Source organism: Paralichthys olivaceus, chromosome 17, assembly GCF_024713975.1.
Source record: "Paralichthys olivaceus isolate ysfri-2021 chromosome 17, ASM2471397v2, whole genome shotgun sequence".
NCBI lineage: Eukaryota > Metazoa > Chordata > Actinopteri > Pleuronectiformes > Paralichthyidae > Paralichthys > Paralichthys olivaceus.
The window spans coordinates 2,192,501-2,213,371 of record NC_091109.1 but is presented as its reverse complement, the minus strand read 5'-3'; the positions used below and the strand labels follow the sequence as shown (position 1 = coordinate 2,213,371).

Sequence of the window (20,871 nt, the reverse complement as noted above, 5' to 3'; positions counted from 1 at the left end):
GCCATATTGCCATCACCGAAGGAGCTACGATGTCGGGCTTCGTCAGCACGCACCCTGAACACTAAATTGCTTTCCCTTCATTTCTTTGCCCCACGTTTCCCTCAGGTTGGGAATTTATTGGTGGTGATCAACTTTGAGCAGAGGGTGTGAAAGGTTTTTCATGTGCTGGTTGGAAGCACTAACATCATCCATATAAGGTTTTGCAGCACACTGTAGGTAAAGTCCGTTTCTTTACAGTATATACATATTTATCTCAAAACCCCTAGTTCGCCTTCCGAGCCTTTTAACTTAAACCCTCGAGTGTGATAAGGAATATCTCTGAAAACAAAAGAAACCTGCACAACAGCCTTGTATCTAAATCTGGAAAGTCATTCTTTCAGTCTGTGTAACTGCAAGCAAATGGATTTTCATGCAGAGACTTTTAAAATGAGCACGTACAGGAAATGTCTGCCTCTGCTCCGGCCCTACCTGGCTTCGTTAGGGGGCGTGCCAGAATAGCTGCTGGGCGAGCATCATGCAAATGCGTGCAGACAGTGGTGCGGAAGTATCGGCAGGACAAATCACACAGTGATTTCTGTGGGGGGAGAGGAGCGTCCTTTACCGCAGACTTTGGGTTTTACATACACAACAAACTATAGAACACACTCGTGTAAATAGTGAAAAACAGATTCAGACTTGTGTCTCCACACGTTCTTCTACAAACACACTCAAACACCTGCTTCTTAATAAATGACGACCTGTCACCAGTGTGTGGTTCTCACATTACGGCACTGTGAATTCATTAAGTGTGCCCTTTGGAAGTCTAACCAGCCAGGCGGGGTGCTGTCGAACCCCCCGCCTCTGAATCACGCCCTGCATTTCAATTGCAAATACTGTACTCATCTCTGTGCCCTTGTAAACTCCCCACAGCTCGCACTTCACCACACACTCAGACAAACACACACTCATATGTACGATTGCTCACACAACTCACGTTGTAGTTATTATTTTTTTGAGCAGTACAAAAAGTTGAATCTACCTCTGTTTAATTGGTGGGGGCTGCTATAACATATTTTTTGGTTTAACCCTCAGGCCTCAGAGATATTTTTGTCTACTTCTTGAAATGCTCTCTGCCACTTTCATCCTCTTGAGCGGTTTCTTCGAGTTAGTTTTTTTGTGCGGCAGGAAAAAAAATAACCCCCACAAGACTGAGACTGGAGCTTTAGATGGGAACTCTGGTTAGTTTAATCACCCACGATTTATTCAGAATCCGGAATTATTTTAATCACACAGAGATTTGGGTGCATTTTGAATCGGATTAGTGTATGTTTTTCTGCGGACAGAATGAGATTCTGCGAGTTCACGTCTGTTGCTGTGTCTGTGTGTTCCTTCATCCGTTCTGGTCATTTTATGTATTTTTGCTGACTTGGTTCACAATGATGGGATAAAGGCCGAATAGAAAAAAAGTCAGGTCTTATCGGGCGACAGCTTGGACTTAGGGTGCGACGGTCTTACTGAGTCATCACAAGTTCATGTGTAAGTGTGCAGAGGGGAGAGAGGAGGGGTCAGATGCTCCTGTGGACCGGCGGAGCTAAATCTAAATCCCCCTCTTTTCCGTCAATAATTCTCTGCCTTTCCACAGCCCCTCTAATCCTCTTTCTGACGTGACTCACCTCTTATTTATCTCCGCCTGCATGCACAAACAATCCAGATGCGTGTGTGCACGTGCATGCATGTGCGATCTGTACTCATCGGGATGTTGGACTAGATAAAGGTCCATATAGGCCTCTGTGTGTTTGTGTGTGTGTGTGTTTGTCTTGTGGCAGATAAGCAATCGCACAATATCTTCTGAGTTGTTGTTATATGAGCGTGTGCCCCACAAATTCCATCTTTGTCATAAATGAGCGCTGGAATCAGATCTGCAGGCATCTGGTGTGAAGTCACGCTGCTGTGAAAATGCAGTAAAGCACGGAGATAATCGCTGCTGAAGTTTGAATAGTGGCTCTGGAATAATGGATCCCTGCTAAACCAGTGTAGAGATTATGCATGATGCTGGCCAGGCAGGCAGCTCCAGCTCCCTGGTGCTGGTGGTGCTGATGCTGCTGACTCAGAGCGAGCGTGGCTGGGAGTCAGGGGGTGGTGTGGGGGGGTGGGTTACTGCAGCAGGGCCACAGGCTCATCCACACATCATCTGCCAAAACTTCAAAGGGAGTCTAAATCGCCATATCCTCTGGTCCAGGCTGTGCAGAACCCTTCCCCTCCCCCTCGGGGCGCAGGTCAAACTTGGCCTCATCTTTTATGTATCGCTTACGCCATTGATTGCGCTCTAAGAGATTCATGAATACAGACGGGGCCATTTCCGTATCACACTCCAGCATATGGACGCTCTTTAACAAGTGAGGAAATTTCCCTCTCGTTCTTTTCTCTGCGTTTCTGTGTCTGTTCCCATAGTGTTTTTTTTTTTTCCTCCCCCGTCTCATACCTATCTCTCACTCTGCATCGCTCTCCCGAATTGTTTTGCATAGCAGGTCACAGTCATTTCCCCCTTTTGACAGACTGCTTTCTCTTTTTTTTGGGGGGGGGGGGGGGGTGTTGCACACCCATGAATTATTCAGATTGCAGATAGTGAATACAGTGAATTTGAGAGGTGCAGTCAGCTAACGGGAAGTGTACAGGAGACGGACACTTGAGAGCGACTCTTCAAGTCAAATCTGGACACGTGTAGCGGCTTCAGGCTGTTTGGTGGAATTCAATAAAGGGTTTTTGTTCTCTCGTGCTGCTGCAACATAATGAAGACCTTTTACAATCATTTACACTCTGTGCATGTACTGAAGAGAAATGAGTTAAAAGACTATAATAAAGGTACAGTTTCTGTTTGCAGGTCCCTGTTGTGAATCTGAAATGGACATATGGTCGGCTTTCACTCAGAAGTTGCTCTTTGTATCCCAGCTGCGTGTCTGATGTATTCATTTATGCTCATCCCTTGGTTGTTTACTCATTCATGAATGCATATGTTGATCCATTTTTTTAACAGGCCTCTCTTCTCTTTCCGTACCTGTGTTTAAGTGCTGTGTGCACCGCGCACCCCAGCAGAGTGTGAAATTGAAATCCTTCCCCCCGCAGAGGTGTTGTGATTGACGGAGAAGAAAAGACAGAGGACACGTGAAGTCAAATTTTTGACTCAAGTTGTCGTCATTTTTCACTTGAAGCTCTAAATGGTTTCATTTGAATGCACAAAATTGATATTTCCACAACATCACGAGTTGAATGCCACAGTATTCAGAGAAGCGACCCCTGAGACGTATGAAAGGATCATTTCTCTTTTGACTCCTCTCCTCAGACGCTGCATGACCTTGGAACTACAAGGTTTCTTTCTTTAATCTGAATAGTTAAGAGAAAGTCCTCAATAGCAAAACTGAAATTCAGGGAACTTCTCTGTTATTATTCAAAGTAACCGGCACTGTAGAGATGCTCTAAATATAAAATACCAAAAACCTTGGACACATTGGATCGGGTGAGTTTCAAATAAAGTGTTCAAGAATTTTAAGTATTTAAACTGGGTGCCCCTTTTTACACAAGATGAAAAGAATCTTAAAATCAGCTCAGTTGGCATTTGTGAGTGTTATTTACAATCTGGTTGAGGCTAAATTATGTTTTATCCAAAGCAGCACATAAAGAGGAAAACCTGATTAGTCCTATTTTTAATACTACAAACACTGATTACCGTGACAGCTGGAACCTCGTTGTACCGAGTTAGAGGGCAACTTTGGAAAGCCTTTTTAATTATAGAGCAAACCAAAGCATAAAACTAAAAATAAACTCACATAAATAGCAGCAGATGATAAAATGTCAGAATGGGTGGAACCTTGAAACCTTGAGATCATGAATGAAAGGTTCTGTGGTTATTTTTGTGATTCATTAGATTCTAATCTAACTTTCCGTTTCCTTTAAATTCTCAGACTTAGTTTTTATTGGAAAAGAGCCCGGGGATCCTCTGGAGTATCTGTGCCCTCTTTCTAACCTGTGTGTGTGTGTGTGTGTGTGTGTTCACAACCTGTCCTAACCAAGTCCCTCCTGGAGAGTTTGGACAGACCACCATCTGCTCTGTGCCCCCACGTTGAACTACCAGTCATCTCGTCTTCATCACCTTCACGGGCTATCAGGATATTGATGCACTCTCGAAAACTAATTTGCAGAGTGTTGGTTTATTCTCAAAAGCGCAATAATGAATCTAGTCTGATGGGTTATTACGAGGGATAATTAGTCCGAGCTGGATTTGTCTTACGTCACCTTTTTCATGCGAGGAAAAAAAATGATCCTCTACACTACGACAGAGCGTTTCCATGTGCTTGAAGAGACTCGGAGCAAAGTGTTGGATATCTGCTTTGTAGAGTGACTCATTGCCCTGAGACAGACACTGATTTCACCCTCTCTCCCAAAACATCTCAAGGACTTAATGTGCAAGATTCTGCAAATAGGCTTAAAATGAATTTCCTCCCCTTGTCTTTTCTTTTTTTCTTGCCAGCAATACCCCCCCCCCTTCTCCTTTCACACTGTTTCCCTGAGATGTTGCTTCCCCCCACAAAAAAAAAAGAAAGAAGAGGGTTTATTTGGATTAAAACCAACATGTTGTTGCTAGGATTTTACAAACGGCTCACAGACACTTTAATGTCTTTTAATTCAACCACTCTGGTCAATGACGATCAAAGTTTCCCCTTTTTCTTCTGGGGCCTGCTTAAATGCAGGAAGGGATTGTATATTTTTCTCCTTTTTTCCTCTCCTCCTAAGATTTGTGCTGTCTGCCATCCCCCGGCGTTTCAGCAGTAATTGCATCACTCAAGTGTGGCTGGAGAAAGAGCAGGGAGCAGCAGCGCAGCATGAGCACATGGCACACGGACCAGCGCATTAGCCACCAGGGCACCGCTGGAGCCTTTTGATAACAAGTGATGAATTCATACCCACAACCTCCGTCTTTATTCACTTCAAGGTGGAGAGATGTGCGTGCACGAGGGACGAGGCTTCTGGAATTAAGCACGGGAGAGAAACGATGACGACGACGAGACAATAAAGACGGTGAGTTATGCTTCTCCGCTTGCCTCCTCCCCACTCGCTCATTACACAGCCCACAGCGCCGTTATAAGAAGCTTTGGATGCAAGTTTTATTGACGCACAGGTCAGCGAGCACCTATAAAGTGGGTCTCGCCGATATAAAGTACAACATAAACTAGGACCTTGTCATATACGATAATATCACCTGCAAACTCGCAATTGACCTTTGACCTTGGACGCATCCTTCCTCGTGCCGGCTGCAACCTTTTACTGCGCCTTTAGTGGAACCACATCTGTCAAGCTCGACCGTTGACGGCAGCATAAATGAGACAGAGAGAGACACAGTCGCTGAGCAGAGAGTGACAGAGGAGCGAACGGCACAGAAAAGAGAGGGGGGGGGTGACAGAAAGACGAACAGACAAAATGTAAGAGGCCGTTGGGATGGAAATGTTTTTTTTCCTGTGCGATGATAACCGGTTACAGAGCAGATGGCGGTGGTGAGAGAAACGCTTTAAAAAGAGTGTGAAAGTGCTTGATAGCGAGTAAAAGGGCTGATGACTGCCACACACAAGTCAAAGCACTCAAGTAATGTTGTGTAAACAGCAAAGAGGAGGGAGGGCAAAGGATTTGAGTTATTTTTGTCACAGGACACAAAAACAAACATTGATACAAATGTTATAAACGGACATTATGTCACTGTTTTACTTGTATTACTTGTTTTTACCTAATTCCTCCTGTAATCATCCTCATCATGAATGTCTATTATTTGTGTCTGATTGAATAAGAAGACACAAATAATCAACCAGAGCAGTTACACAATAATGCAGATGGGATGACCTAGCCCCAGTTTAAGCTTTTCATAAATGACCATTACATCCGAGTATTAGATCCAAAAATTTGAAATCTATCCAGTTGGGATTGAGTGTCCTTTTTATGAACTAGAAAAAAACAACATTCACCATTATTTCCAATATCATCAGACTTTTAATCCATTTGAATGAAATGATAAATGTTCTGTCTGCTGCATCATCAGAAAAAGATTTTTAACCTGTTTCTCAAGCTGCGGCTCATTTTTTATATTCCAGGCAAAGATGGTTGTCAGAAATGTCCTTGCTCGGTTTGTGAACGGAAATTTGAATAATGATAAAAAGAGTTCCGAGAAGAACAAGTACAAACCTTTTCTGGCGACCTGGATTATCAAGTACAGTCATTCATTACTGCAACAAACACATTTTTGTTAGAAGACCTTTATTTATTTTATTACCGAGATATCACCCAACATGTTTACATCTATCACAGTTGGCTGGAATCTCAGTTATTTATTGATTTAATAATTTGAAATATTCCAAACTGCAGAGTGTAGTATGTTTAAGCTCAAAAGGAACTCAGGTCAGTTTGGTTTGCAATGGACCGATGGATGTACTATGTGTGTCGATAAATTCTGAGCTATAATCCAACAACTGCAGCATCTGCCGCGGAATTGGGATGGAAATAGTGCATTGTCACTGAGCGGTTCATTTATAAACGACGCACGGGATCCCGTCTCTGGCTCAGCTCTTGTAGACGAGCCAGCCCTGAACCCTAAGGCCCGGAGCCCCTGCCAAAAAGCTGGATTCACAGCGAGCACGGCTTAACGTATCATTGCACTGGCGCGGGTCATCATCGAAGGCTACTTGAAAAGACGCAGTGTGGTTTACAAACACACTCTAAGCCAATGTGTTCATCCCAGCGAAGTTCAGGGCGGGCGGGGGGGGGGGGGGTGCAGGATTTGGCAGGCGGCGGGATAAACAGGTTGATATCTGCGGCTGTATCACAGAATTTCCACTGTGCAGCCACACGCTTCAATTCAATCATTTTTTTTCTTTTCAAATACTGGAATCGAGATGTTATCTGGTGGGAACAATAATTCAGGCTCCCAACATCAAGCGGATTTGGGTGGAGTGTGTTTATGGAGATTAGGCCGCGAATGAGTGCGTAATTGGGGACGATCAGATGAGGTCAATCTTGGCCAGCGGGGAGAAGAGCCATGATACCGGCAATCACAGCGGAGCAGAGCGGACACCCGGGGTCGGGGGGGGAGACGAGGAATGATTAATGAACGAAGAGGTGTTGAAGGTGAGAGAGAAGAGAGGAGGGTGTTTGAATGACAGGACATTCAGCTGGACATTATATATGCTTCTGCCAGTGTGGACGTGTCCTCAGTCACTCAAGGTGTTTGTCATTGATGCGACTTCAGTGTCTCAAACGCCCCCCTGGTGGCTGGCTGCAGTATAGGTCACAAACCCTGCCTCCTCCATGTTCGTTGGTTGTTTGATGCTATTGAAACGGTCTGATTGACAGCTGAGACTGACTCGCTCCATCCAATTGCGCACAATACGGCTCCAAATGATGCCATCTGTGCAAGATGGCAGCCTTAAGATGGCTGACAGAGCTGTGTTACAGTTCGTTGTGATCGTTAATACACAAGATTGGGGCTAATAACTGTAATCATAAGAATTTATATTTAGAGGTACTAATCACACTTTTATTAATACACAGAGGCTTTCAGCAACTCTATAAATGCTTCATCTTTTCAGAACGCTTTTATTATAACCGTGTTAATGAGGTCTCAATATGTATTAATATGGAGCACTGGGAAACACTCGGAGAGAACTCTCTTATCTCCCAGCATCCCTGTTTCATTAATTCATAATAGCACATTTGCAAACTTTGATTAAATCCCTCTTCTCTTCCTCGCAAAGATTTATTTAAGATTACATCTCTTTTATGTGAAACGTCTTGACCGTGGTTCCCGTCTCGAGCACCGTCCACGATAACCTCTAATGTGAAAAAAAGTTCATGTTATTTAATGTAATGGGTGTCACCGCAGGTTTCCCACTAAGTTAGGTCTGTTATCTATTTGTACCTGAGCGAATAATAAAACGGAAAGCTAATTTAACATGCTCAATGAGCGGCACATTTCACAGTTCATTTGGCTGTTCATGAAACACTAACAGCAAATCACCTCTAACACCCTCAATGTTTGTAATTCCAACACTTAACAAAGCTAATACAGTTGGACGATGTGCACTGTAAAAAAAATTCTATCAAAATCAATATTCAAACTATGTTTCATCACAGTTCAAGTATCTATGAACTTGCATAATATTTGACCTTGCACCTGAGACAAACCCAATTTGGTTTCCTCCCACTTCCAGCATATAAGCTTGTAAAATTTCACTTACTCTTTGAAAATGTGAATAACTCTGACTTGATCTCTGTGCTCTTTATCATGAGAGGCCGCGCAGGACGAGATACTGTATATTCTCAGCCGCTCACTTGAATTTATTCCCCTTTCATACACATGTATTTTCATTTTTCATCTCTTTATTCTGCATACAATGCAACGGCTCCCTGTAGATTTCATACCGCTGCCAAGGACAAACACTCTCATCTGTTGAGCTCTTATAATAATAATAATTAAAAAAAAAAGGAAATGAAAAAGGAAGGAGATAAAACTCTTACAGTTGTCGTCTGCTTTTCAGGGAAGGTTGAAAAATTGCCCCCCCCCCCCACACCGAGACAAATCCACTCTTTATTTCAACAACATTAATTTAACAATGTTCAGCCTGTTCTTTTCTTTTAATGTCAGACACGCACTGTTCGTGGAAATATAAAATTAAATCAGCACTTTACAGGCTATTGTGGAAGATGAAATGACAAACAGGTTTTCCATGAAGACTGAACCACGAGGCGGCCAGGACATTATATTCTTGGCTTGTCCTCACGTCCCCAGGTAACACGACGGCTAGTCTCATGAATAAGCACCGACAACGACACGACGGGTTTAACACCCAACTTTTTAATCTCTCAACCGCACGTGTTCAACACCGACTGTTTACGGCTGTCCCCATGAAACGGGCCGGCAGGAACCAAAAACAGGGGGAATGTGAATAAAAAACCAAAATACACATTAAAAAATAGAAAATGATCCTATAAAAAAATATAATAATGAAATAACTTCTTATATAATAAACTTAATTGTATAACTTAATATATGACAGAAATTACTATTGATATATAAAACTGGTCAGAACAATATATACAGTAAAGACGCATACAGAGATTTTGACTCACACATATTCTCAAAGCCTTTAACTCAGCTGTTTTGTTTTAGGATACTTCTATCAAGCAAAAATAATTAATAAGGTGAAGACATGAACACAAATCTGAATTTGTCTCTGCTGTGGTACATTAGTAAATTTCTCTCTCTGTCACCTCCTTTATTATTATTTATGCTATTTATTATAGATTTCTCCGAACTTCTGCCCTGAATGAATGAATGAATAACTAACGACCATAGCGAGTGGATCTGGGAACAGAGAGCAGCCACTGAATTGCGTTGAGGGAAATGGTCTCAGTAATCTGAGGCTAGCGATAGCACCTCAGTCCTGAGTCTTTGACGGACGTCGGCTCATCCCGAGTTGACAGGAGACATAATTGAGTCTGTTTTGATTACGCAAGCCTTGCTGCCTCCATTTAGTTGAGAATTTCCGTGCCCTGTCTCCGTTTCGCCAAGTTTTGATGTGAGGTCAGCTGGGAGCTCGGACGTTAACCGTCAGACGCACGGCGCTCTCCTGGTCCGACACCTGCTCTCTATGCAGGCAGCATGTTCGGTTTGGACTAGTGTGTGTGTGCCCAGTGTGTGTGTGTGTGTGCTTGAATATGTGTGAATCTATTGGGTGGTATCTGTATTTGTTTATGATTGCCTGCCTTGTGTATATGTGTGCGTCACATTGGATATGCGTCCATGGGCGCTCATGCAAGACGACAGTGGGTAACCCCCCCCCCACCCCCTCCGCAGCCCTCTTGCTCAGTTGGATCTCACTCCCAGTTCTGTCAGGCGTCTCTTGACATGTCCTCAATGTGACGTGCCACCCCACGGTGAAAGAGAGGCTCCTTCCTCAGCGTTTTGCCCGAGCACCACCCGGAACCAGCCACAGTGACCTCTGCCCTCACAAGTTAAGCAGATAGCCTCGCATTAGTCTTAGAGATGGAGCCGAGGTAATCTCATGAAAAGGCTTCACTTGGTCTTCAGCTGATTATGTAAAGTGTTTCCCCAAAAGCAACAAACGGCTAAATCAGTTTTCTTTTTGCTCTGTTGACGTCTTTTTTTCTTTTTTTTTCCTCCCCTGCAAGCTTAATTATTTTTCTGAGCTGAAGGGCGTTATTTCATTACAGATTCATATGCAAATCAGAAATGATTGTTTGGTATCAGGTTTCACCGGCGCTTCGTTAATACATTATTTAATCTCTATTTAGCACATGTCTGATAAAAGTTGGATGAATTGCTTTGCAAAGTACGTCTTGTGGGTATTTAGACTACATTAGCTAAAAGCATATTAACACTGGAGGTCAGCTCTGTTTCCTGACATGTAATTAAGTATAGAATCAGTTGCTGGAAATCACCTGACACTCTGGGTCCCTCTGGCAGTAGTTTGACACTAATGCTGCATGACAGTGGCAAGTCACTATTTTGTGCATAGTGTAGAATCAAATGCATGTATGTAACCACACTGCCTGTTCCGGCAGTGATTGTTGTTGTATGTTGTTTTTTGAAGAAACAGTATAAAGGCTCTGCAAGTGACGTTCATGGTAAAGATTAAAACACAATCACCCCATGACTCCACAGACTGTTTATAAAGATAGACGACATGACAGCTCCAAAAGGAGTAGCCAAATCATCTTGATCGCCCCCCGGTGGCTGGCTGCAGTAAAATAAAAACGATTATTATCATATAATATGTAATTGAAATATAATGTTAATCAATATAAATATTACAAAAGATTAATATGTATAATAGATTTTAAATAAAGATGGACAACGTAAGTGAAACCAAAGTTTCCCAATCTTTATAGTTCACAAATCTTGACTCCTCCATGTTGTCTTCGTCCGTCTTAACTCAGTCCATGCGTGGATCACACATTTAAGGCAGCTGGATATAAACACTGTCTTGTAAAGTTAAATAATCTGTGATAAGTTACATGTGCCGCATAAGCAAGTGCACGACTGGAAACAGCAGATGTGACGAAGATGCTGCAGAAACGCCACCACGAGAAAAGGGTTTTCAGCCTTTAGCTGCATTAGCAACTTTTTCACATGTGGGTCATGGGTGCAGCTGATGGATGAGGCCGCAATGTGTGACGTAGAACATACACAGAGATGCTGCACACACACACACACACACACACACACACACACACACACACACAAAGCCCGTCTCTTCTGGGTTCAATTTAGTTATCATTGTCACGGCACTATTCTGCTTCTACGAAATGGATTAGTCGCCCCAGATTTCACAGCTCTTCAGTGATAATATAAACATGAAGGTTATTATTCTGTGTGAGCACGGCTGGAAATGTGCACATCCAAACATAGGCGGGTGCTTTTTACCTGATGTTTTTGATTAGCATGTGCGTTGGCAAGCTCAGAATAGCTTCTTGAATGTTGCAGTGTCCCAGTTTGAGAGGAATTGTGATTAAATGCATATTAAGCAAGAGGCTTCATCTTCATACCATACAAACACGCGCTTAATTTATATATTTTCTCACTCTAGTGTAAAAACCATAAACAACAAATGAATCCACCAGTCCATACTTTATACTCACCACGTCATGTATTGAGGGTGTTTGTGTTGTGAAGGCGATGGGCTGCACGTTGCCACCAGAATAGCTTCAGTGCTACTTGGCTCAGATTCCCTGGAGTTGTGTGATTCCACTCGAGGGATCAACACCATTTTTCTGAGAAGAAGTTTCATTTTCTTTTTGGTGATTGTGATGGAAGCTTTTCTCTGAGGTCAGGTTATGCTTGAAAAGAACCAGCGCTACGTTGGCATGTAATTTAAATTTGACGCCACTGGTGTTAATAACTATAGTATCATGGCAACAGGAACAGCTTGCACTCATAGGGGAAGGAGAGATGTAATGACGACACACAGACTCTTCCAGGGTTTCACTCAATTGTATATATTCACTAACTGCAGTTGTGCATTGTACTGTATGAAATGAGCATTCTTGCCAGTTTGTCAGCTTCAGAAACCAAAAAACTAAACAGAAATAAGTATAATTCTGACATTGTAAAGGTGTAGGTGGGTTTGGATAACCTTGAATTGGTGCATGCATCTCCCATAGGTTTATATTTGTGGTCTGTAAATGCCATATATGATCATTTTCATGCAAATAAAACAATTACATTTCTTGTCCTCTGAGGATCGGAGAATTGTCATACTGAAAGAGACCACTTCAATTAAAAGGGAAATCTGTCATTATGAGATAAAGGTAGCTCCTCAGAATTGCTCTGTATTGATTATCGGTGATCTTTCTTACTAAGGGGACCTGATCATTGATTATCAGTGATTGCTCCTTTGAATGGAAAACAAAACACCATAGAAATGCCCCATTACAACAAAAGAGAGCCATCAGACTCAATGATTCATTATGTTTACCCTCATTTATTCTCTCTCAACCATCATTGTCATACATAACTATACCTTTATTGTTATTTATCCTTCCTTTTTGTTCATCAGTCTGTTAATTACTAGAGGTCGATAACGATTGTTAGCCAACCTACTGTGTTACACGGACAACTGGGTAATATTGGGTGAATTCTGCAGTACTCATCTGAGAGCAATAAGTAGCCCACATCCATCTTCTGTCATGTACCGAGTTACAAATCAAAATTTCAATCCTGTTTTAAAAAAGGATAAGTCCAGGGTTTGGTCATTTTTCACAATTCGCTGTGATCCCTGTGGAAACGTGAGAATACAAAGCATAAGAAATAGCAACTCCTGTTGCTGTCCACACGTATGATCCCAGAGCGATTGGTACATATGAGTTCTCATTAGCCGGGGCAAAAACACATTGTTTTCCACCAGAAAATCCATTTGTTTCCATGGTGACGCTGTCCTCCCTTGTCCAATTTCCTCGGCTGCTTTTTATGGATAGCTTTATTGAACTTTATTAAAAAAGAGAAGAGGGAGAAAAGAGTCGGTAATTTCTCAGTCTCTGTAATATTGAGGTCTGTGGAGGTTGATCATACGCAAAGGCTCAATGTGATCTTTTACTCATATAGCATTATTATCCTCTAAACCACTTACTGTGGTTTGACTCCTGGGCAATACATTAACCTCCACAATCAGGAATCCCTCTTGTGTGTTTCCACTCTTGTTGTTATTATCTGGTTTGTTTTAACTTCAACCCACAATTGTGTTGTGGAATTGACATTTGTTCTGTTAAGCTCACATTAGTGGTAGCTCTCTGAATCCAAAATACGTCCACAAATCCCTCTACAGAAAGTTTGTAACATTTTAAGCTTCGTGTGGTAGCAGCCAACTTCTGCTAAATAAGAAAAGACATTAGCAGTGTGTGCTTTGGTGCTGTTGGTTTTTAATTTAACAGCATCGTTAGACATTTTAGTTTGGGATTTTTACTGTATATGAAGATTGACGAAATGACAGCTTCCCCAAAGTGAAGCCAAATCATCTTGATTGCCCCCTGGTGGCTGGCTGCATGTCAAATAGATTTTTTCTAAATAGTTCTTACTACACTGATATATGTTCAAGTTTTCACAACAGAGACCAATAAGTGATTGTCCGAGCGCATGAATCGGCAGAACCTTGATACTGCAACTCCCCTGCATGATCACTACTGTGCAGAGTCTGGTACCTAATGACGTCCAAACTCTAAGATGGCGGCACCTGTATCTTTTAACTTCAGTTTGGTGCAACAGGATAAAAAGGAGACGCATCGTTCATCTTTATATACAGTGTATGAGAGATGTGACAGTCAACAGGTTTTTAAGTAAAATAGCGTTTGCTGTCACACCAGATTAGAGTTTAGCCAATTCCCCCGAGAGATCATGAAAGACTTTTATATCTGATCCAACTGTAAGTAAAACAGAGAGGAGCTGTCTTCTTTATCCTGAAATCTTACTGCATGCCTCGCAATGGATTCAACCTTAAGCCATACAATAGCAATCTCAGTGGTGCCATGGCCTTTTGTTACGGAGTCAAAGCCAAGTGTCAGATCCATTCAGTTCAATCTTTAAAGATGGAGAAACTCCTGAATGAGTGCATCCGTTTTATGAAAAACGGGGAAGAAGGCTGTCCGGCTTGGCTATCTCACAGTCAGAACTTTTCTATTATTGTATTACTGCATTTTAATCATGAAACATCAACTTTAATCCACCATATGAGATGTCACTGGGATTTAGCGATTGCTCGGAAATACACACAAGTAAAACAACAATGGCTGAAACGTTTCCATCTAATGTCCGTCACTGAAAAATTAGAAATTAAACATGACAGACTTGTAATTCTGAGATGTTTTGGCTGAGCCGAACATAAAAATGCTTTCTCCAAACCCACAGTCACTGACGTAACTTTAAAAGGATCTTCCAATTCCACGCTCGGCTGCCTACACTGCTGCATTTCCACAAAGCCGGTCCACTTTTTCTTTCTCTGAGGTCTTTGAACAAGCAGCGAGAGCCTCAGTGACAGCTCCGCCTGAGACAAACAACGTCAGGTTTCCTCTGAACTTAATGCCTTTAATTTGTTTACCTTGATCAAATAGACCTCATCACTGAAGGAATTTGTCTCCACACTGTGTTTGGCGGCTCCCGAGCTATAACTCCACACGGTCACTCCATTTGTCAGAGAGACCCTGACAGTCAGCCTAATTAGTTTGGTTGTGACAAAGGAGCTGTCTTGTGGAAACCAGGAACATCAATCCATCCATGTGGGCATATGTTTTCATAATGCAGCGATACAGTGAGTGGAAATGTGCCTATTAGACGTCGGGTTGAAACTGCATCTATGACACAGACTAATGATCCGTTTGGTTAAAGGCTTAAGAAATGTGCTGTAAATGTGCCCGTCAGGTTGTCATTTTCAGTGTTTGAATTTAGCTCCTATGCAATTTATAAAGAAAACGCTTCGCTTAAGCTGACGTTTATTGATAAAGTAAAGATATACGGCCTAGCTCCTTATCTTCCTCGGTGTTGATTTATAAATATGTGTAACCCAAGATGAACGACACACACATTCACTTCCTCCATTGTACAAAAATGCAGCCAACATAACCCAGATACGGGTGCTGCCATCTTGTGCTTTGCTTAAGAAAGAGATGCAAGTGACTGAATCGTAAACTGTTGTAAACCTGACAATTAGCAACGTTTCTCCTGAAAAATTTCCACTATTGTTGAAGTTTAGGAGGTTTTATTGGGTTTATTAGCTTTACTGCAGCCAGCCACCAGGGGCAGTCAAGAGGGTATGGCCTCACATTCAGGGGGGGGGCTGTCATGTCCTCCTTTATTTTCAACACATGGCTTGAATCACTCTGAATGTCTCCGTCCATGAAATGAGATGGAACGCTGAAAGCAATTTATTTCCATCATTTCACTATTTTTATGACTTTTATCATTCCAGGACATTCATATATTTTATTATGCAGATCAAAAGCAATCATTTTCAGCCTTTCTTGAAAATGTTTTCTGGCTGCAGCCAGACAGGACAGTCGGGGGAGAGTGTCATCCATCATTTAAGAGTCATTTTAACAGCCAGACATTAAAGTTGGTGGTTCAGTGTCTCCTGACATCTCTAAAAGCCACTCCGACATAATCCAGAAACACAAAAAAAAATTAGCAGTTTCCTCAACGGCTTTTTGGCCCCTGGCTGACTTTAAAATGTTCTTTAACATCGCTCCCTCTGGGATTTTTTTTATTTTAAATGCACCGTTCACACATTCGAACACAATGAGAAATCCTCTCTGCCTCTGTTAATGCTTCTCTGCCAGCTGCTCCTGTGTGTGTGAGAGATTTATTTTTTGAGATATTAAAGCGTCAAATATTCATGTAATTAAACATTAATAGATACGGATGAGTTTTGTCAAAGTGGCTTCACAGAATATCTGAGTATAGCATGTGTGTGTGTTTACGTCTGTGTGCAGCACAGCAGAGCGTTTATTACTGTTTTTATGTCACTCCGTATTTTACAGAGAACATTTTTATTTTCCACTATATTGACCCCTTCCGCTCCGAAAAGCATAATTCTAATTATCTTGTTTATTCTGGGACACGCTCCTCAATTATCTTTTTACGCTTGACCTTTAAAGGGTCATTTCATCCAAATTACAAAACAATTAAAAACCAGACTAAACCAAACCAAGTGTAAGACTGAAACATTCAGAACTTAGTCGATAAGTCTGCTGTGGAACAAATGTAACCGACTTCTGGATGAGTATTTGCAGCCTTGTATGATCTGGGTTCAGTCCTTTATCTCATCTCACATACACTGTTAGTGCAGTAGATTGTCTGAAAACCAGAGTAAGTGGAACCGAAGAAAAATGCGTGGCTCGATACCACCAGAGTGTAACAACTGATCACGTGTGCAGAGATACTGACCCAGAGAAGCACAGAAACTCCTAGACTGAAAAGAAAAATGAAAGGGAAATTTGAGAACATATTGCACAGCATAACCTTTTCCATCCTGCACGTTTGAAAAGTGGAATGTCGGCCACATCAATCAAATGTGCCAGTTTGGAAACAGCAGGTCCAGAAATGAACATTTGTATTATTTTATTTCCACAGTGAAAACGTTCAGTGCTGAACCATAACCGAGCCTTGTTTCCTTATTTGAATCCAGGTACATGCAGTAAACAATACAGAGGGGCACCTGCCACGCTCAGGTTTTTGTGTGTTCCATAGTTTCACCTCTATATTAGTGCAGGTGGTAATATCATGCAGCAGCCTGGGACTGCAAATGATCAAAATCACAACTTCACTTGACCTGAAACCTGGAGGTAAACTGCTGTAGTCTTTCTTCTCTTACACATACACACACACACAAGCTGCAGCATGAGGTGATTTCACTCCCCGTGGAGAGGAGATTGGTAAAGCTTTCAATCTTTGGGGAAATCGCTGCCGGGTTGTTGAAAGAAGAAGAAACCTTTTGTAGCTCCATCTTGCAACCGGCGTTTGATGCCGATAGACCAACTACAACCTGCACGGCGGCTTTTTATTTTGCCAGGATGAGAAGCTGCTGCTGACTTCTCCCACTAAGGCTAATATTGATTCAGCCACTTCTGACAAAGATGATATGTGCAAAGGGAGTCAATCTTCCTTTTTACATTTTTCTCCCCACCTTTGTTTATTTGCTTTGCCGAGTCTCCAAACTAAGATTGAGAGCAGATTTCACCGCTGTGAGGCCACATCCCAGACTGACTAATGTGCTCGATGATAGAGAAGAAAAAAATCTATTTTCCATTCATCTACCTCAGCCCAAAAGAAACGTGGCACCGAAATAGAAGCGAGCCTGCTGTGCTGATGCAATGCAGGTGGTAATGGACATTAACATTCATAGCCTGACTTGTTTTATCTGCTCCTGCGCACCTTGCTGTTCAGCACACAATCACTGTAAATGTAATGAAGTCTCAGCGCCTCTTCACACAAGGAGCCAGTTGTTTGGGTTTTCTTGTCGTTGTTTTTTTCTTAAATTTGTTTCTTTGTTGGCGTCATGCTGCATTTAAGTGCTGTAGTTCTAACCGTGGGTCTGTTGTACCGCTGGCATGGTTCATTGAGACAAATTCCCGTGGTGATAATGGACCCTTCGCTGAATCCGTCGGCCAAGACGTGATTGTCCAATCATCGCTTGTGGCAGACCTGTCGAGCTTCGGATTTCTCTGCATGTTGAAGTGAGGTTTGTGCTTGTCGGGCTAAAGCAAGAACAACAATCTGCCTTTAGAGAATTTGGAAGGTTTGTCAATCTGATATTTTTCCTCGAAAAGCTAACTTCATGGATTCTTGAGTAAAGATACATTTGTCACAATATGCTAATTACAGCTAAATGATGTACCTGTTATCTAATCATTACCATGTATGAAACATATATATTAAAGTAGATGGAGTGTATATCTCCCCCAGAGCCCATCAGTCCTCTTATGAAATCACATTTAAATTCACCAGATCCTGGTTTTCACTTGGCTAAATTGCACACACTCATAGATAATAGTCTCGTAGACATGCCTCCATTTTCCTCGTCAAGATTCATGAATTATTCTTTGAGAAAATGTTGACAGAAACGTCTGCCCCCTGATTCAGATCTGCAACAAAATGGTTTGGGTTCTTCCCTGATCCATAGCACAGCCTCCCACCTTTTTGCGTAAACGTGCTTACTGACAAACAAATGCAGATGAAAACAAAACTTCCTAGTTAGAGGTAAAATAAAGTGGACTTGAATGTAGACTACACTGTCTATTAAATGCCCTTTATTAGAATAACACCAAACTCTGATTGAGATGCTGTTTTTTTAAACTGTGCAATAAATTCTGTATTTATTATTTATTCCGATTTTTTTACCTTCAGACGACCAGGAAGAAAAATTATATTTCAACTCTGAGACCGACGTTTATCTTCCAAGAGCAATTATAACATATTTCAAAATGTCAGAGCCGGTGGTAAATGACTGAAGGGCTTGTTGAGATAAGACTGTTCTCCCCGGGACCATGGCTGGTCAATTATCTCCGGAGCCAGACTGCGAGCTGCTGAGATGATTGGCCGGTCTTCACGTGGCAGGGAAGTCTTCAATACTCCAAAAACATTGCTGCAAATTTCCAAACAGGCTTCATCTGGATAGAGTGACGACGATTCAAAATATTAATGGTGATGCATCTCTGACAAAATGTAAAATGAAATCTTGAATCAGTCCGTCTTTCCTCCTCCTCTGTCTCCAGCTTTTGTAACTCACACATTTAACAGTTAAACTATTTTTAGAAGCCCAGGATTAACGATGATGGATGTGCCATAACTAATGCCAGCATCTCTTTCAGCAGGTAGGCTCTCCCAGCAGTGAGCACAAAGCCGCGCTGCTGTTTTATGGCATATTTTACAAATTGCATGCGTTTTGTTAAATTGAGCATTTGACAGGACGCACGCTCATTCATGTGAATCGATATGGCAACATGCCGGGCTGGCTTCCACAAAATCCTGCGTGGTATAAATCTCTGCAAAGCAACATGCATGGCGACTTTTAGTTAAACTTTTTAAGGAAAAGAGAAACAGGATTTTGATAAGGAACTGTAATTTAATTGCATATGCTGTAACTGTAATGGGTTTTGACATCTGATTTATTAATAATTCAATTTACTTCATACTGTTAGCTTCCTTCCTCTAGTGTGATATCAGACAGCAAGTGCATATTTAAGGCTTTTACAGGGTATTTCAATTAAAGATGCCACTGATGGTCACTTCAGTCAGAAAAATGAGAATCATCTGAAATCAAGAATATATAATTTTGTAAAATGATTGTAAACTGCTTAATGTGCTTTGTTAAATGGCTCAACAGGCCAAACAAGAATTTATCACAACCTGAACACTTTTTAAACATGTCTTATATAAATATTTTGCCACAGCTTCAGAGTAGTGATGTGCTGCGTCCACTTGATTATGTGCTATATTCAGTTTGGCTTGACCAGACAGGTAGAGACACAACTGGGTCAGTCAGCTGCGACGGACACGCAGCGTAATACATAACCACAGCCGTCTATGAGCTTCCCCCGCGTCACTGTCCACCGACGTGACAGACGCGGCGGAACCAGCAGATCCTCTTCTCCATGTTGATAAACTGCACTTTACAAGCTTGCAGCGTTGAAATTCAGCACGGACATGCAGCCTGTCAGATACACTACGCATTTGTGTGTCAGTGTGTGTGTGTGTGTGTGTGTGGCTAGCAGGCAGAAAGCCAGCATGACCCAACTTCAGCTTTTCAGCTTTAGTGCGGGGCTGCAGACAGCTGTGCCACAAACACGCTGCTGTGGATCACCGCGAGGGCCTTTTTATTTAGGTCACATTCTGTGCTTCAGCGGCCAACAGAAGGGATCTCCGTCAACTGCAATGAATACCTTTAGTCTGACACAGCCCACTTTTTGTAAGTGCCCCTGCAAGAAGTGGACACTGTGCGTGCGTGTGTTATATGTAATCGCGTGTGCGCTTTGTGTGACTTCACTCCTGTGGCCTCAGCATATTGCAGATGGGGGAGGGGATTGACTAATATATGTCTTTCCCCCACGAACAATACAAGACTCATATATTGGCTTAGTTCTCCTCCAGATCCTCCACAGACGGGAAATTGCATGAATAACTCCCCCAGTTTTTCTAATTAATCCAGCAGCCAGTTTACTGGAACGTCAAAGAAAATAATAAATCAGTCTCTCCCTGTATTTGTGCACATAAATACATTCAGCATGTGCCCTACAGTGTCCTCTAGTTATGTAAAGAACTGACATGATATTTCATCCCGCCGCTCTGTCTCCCTCATTTTCTCTTATCGTTTCTCCCTTCACTTCCTCTCCTCCCCCCTCTCTACCTCCTCCTTGTTTTCCTCTTTTTATATTTTTACATTTACCACAGTGGCCTTTGGTAGTGCATTATAAATCGCAGTAATGAATTCCCAGGCTCGACCACAGCGCTGTCGTCGAGCTGCAGCGCTGAGCGTGGGCTCTTATTAGCCTCACCTCCGGTCCATTGGAAGCGGTGTGGGTTCAGGGGCTGAAGCCAGTCGCGGCTCCAGATGGGTACGGGAGGCAGTTTAAGGGCGCTGATGGATGCCATTGTTTTCATGTCACCATGTAAGGGAAAGGTCGTTTATTGCCGGTTGCCTTGACCGGGCCAGGAGCTGTCAGCCGGGTTTTACCGGCCAATTAGTTTGGCGTCAGTGGGGAACTATAGAGGGAAAGCGTTTGATCAGGCTGTGATCATTTGTGGTCTTTGCTAGTGAGGGATGTGCATGAGCGTGTAGCAGGTAAGCAGGTGTA

General features: G+C 42.3%; 1 protein-coding gene across 11 annotated transcripts in view; it reads left to right on the top strand.

Moving 5' to 3' along the window:
* Positions 1–20,871, top strand: part of dlgap1b (discs, large (Drosophila) homolog-associated protein 1b) — an 85,426-nt gene that overhangs the window by 24,658 nt on the left and 39,897 nt on the right. For 10 of the 11 annotated variants that reach the window (XM_069512973.1, XM_069512972.1, XM_069512978.1 and 7 more), the window contains one exon: positions 4,967–5,052. The exons of the other annotated variant lie outside the window; for it this stretch is intronic. The gene's annotated coding sequence lies outside the window, so the exon portion shown is untranslated. The remainder of the gene's footprint in view (positions 1–4,966; positions 5,053–20,871) is intronic. 11 annotated transcript variants of the gene reach the window in all.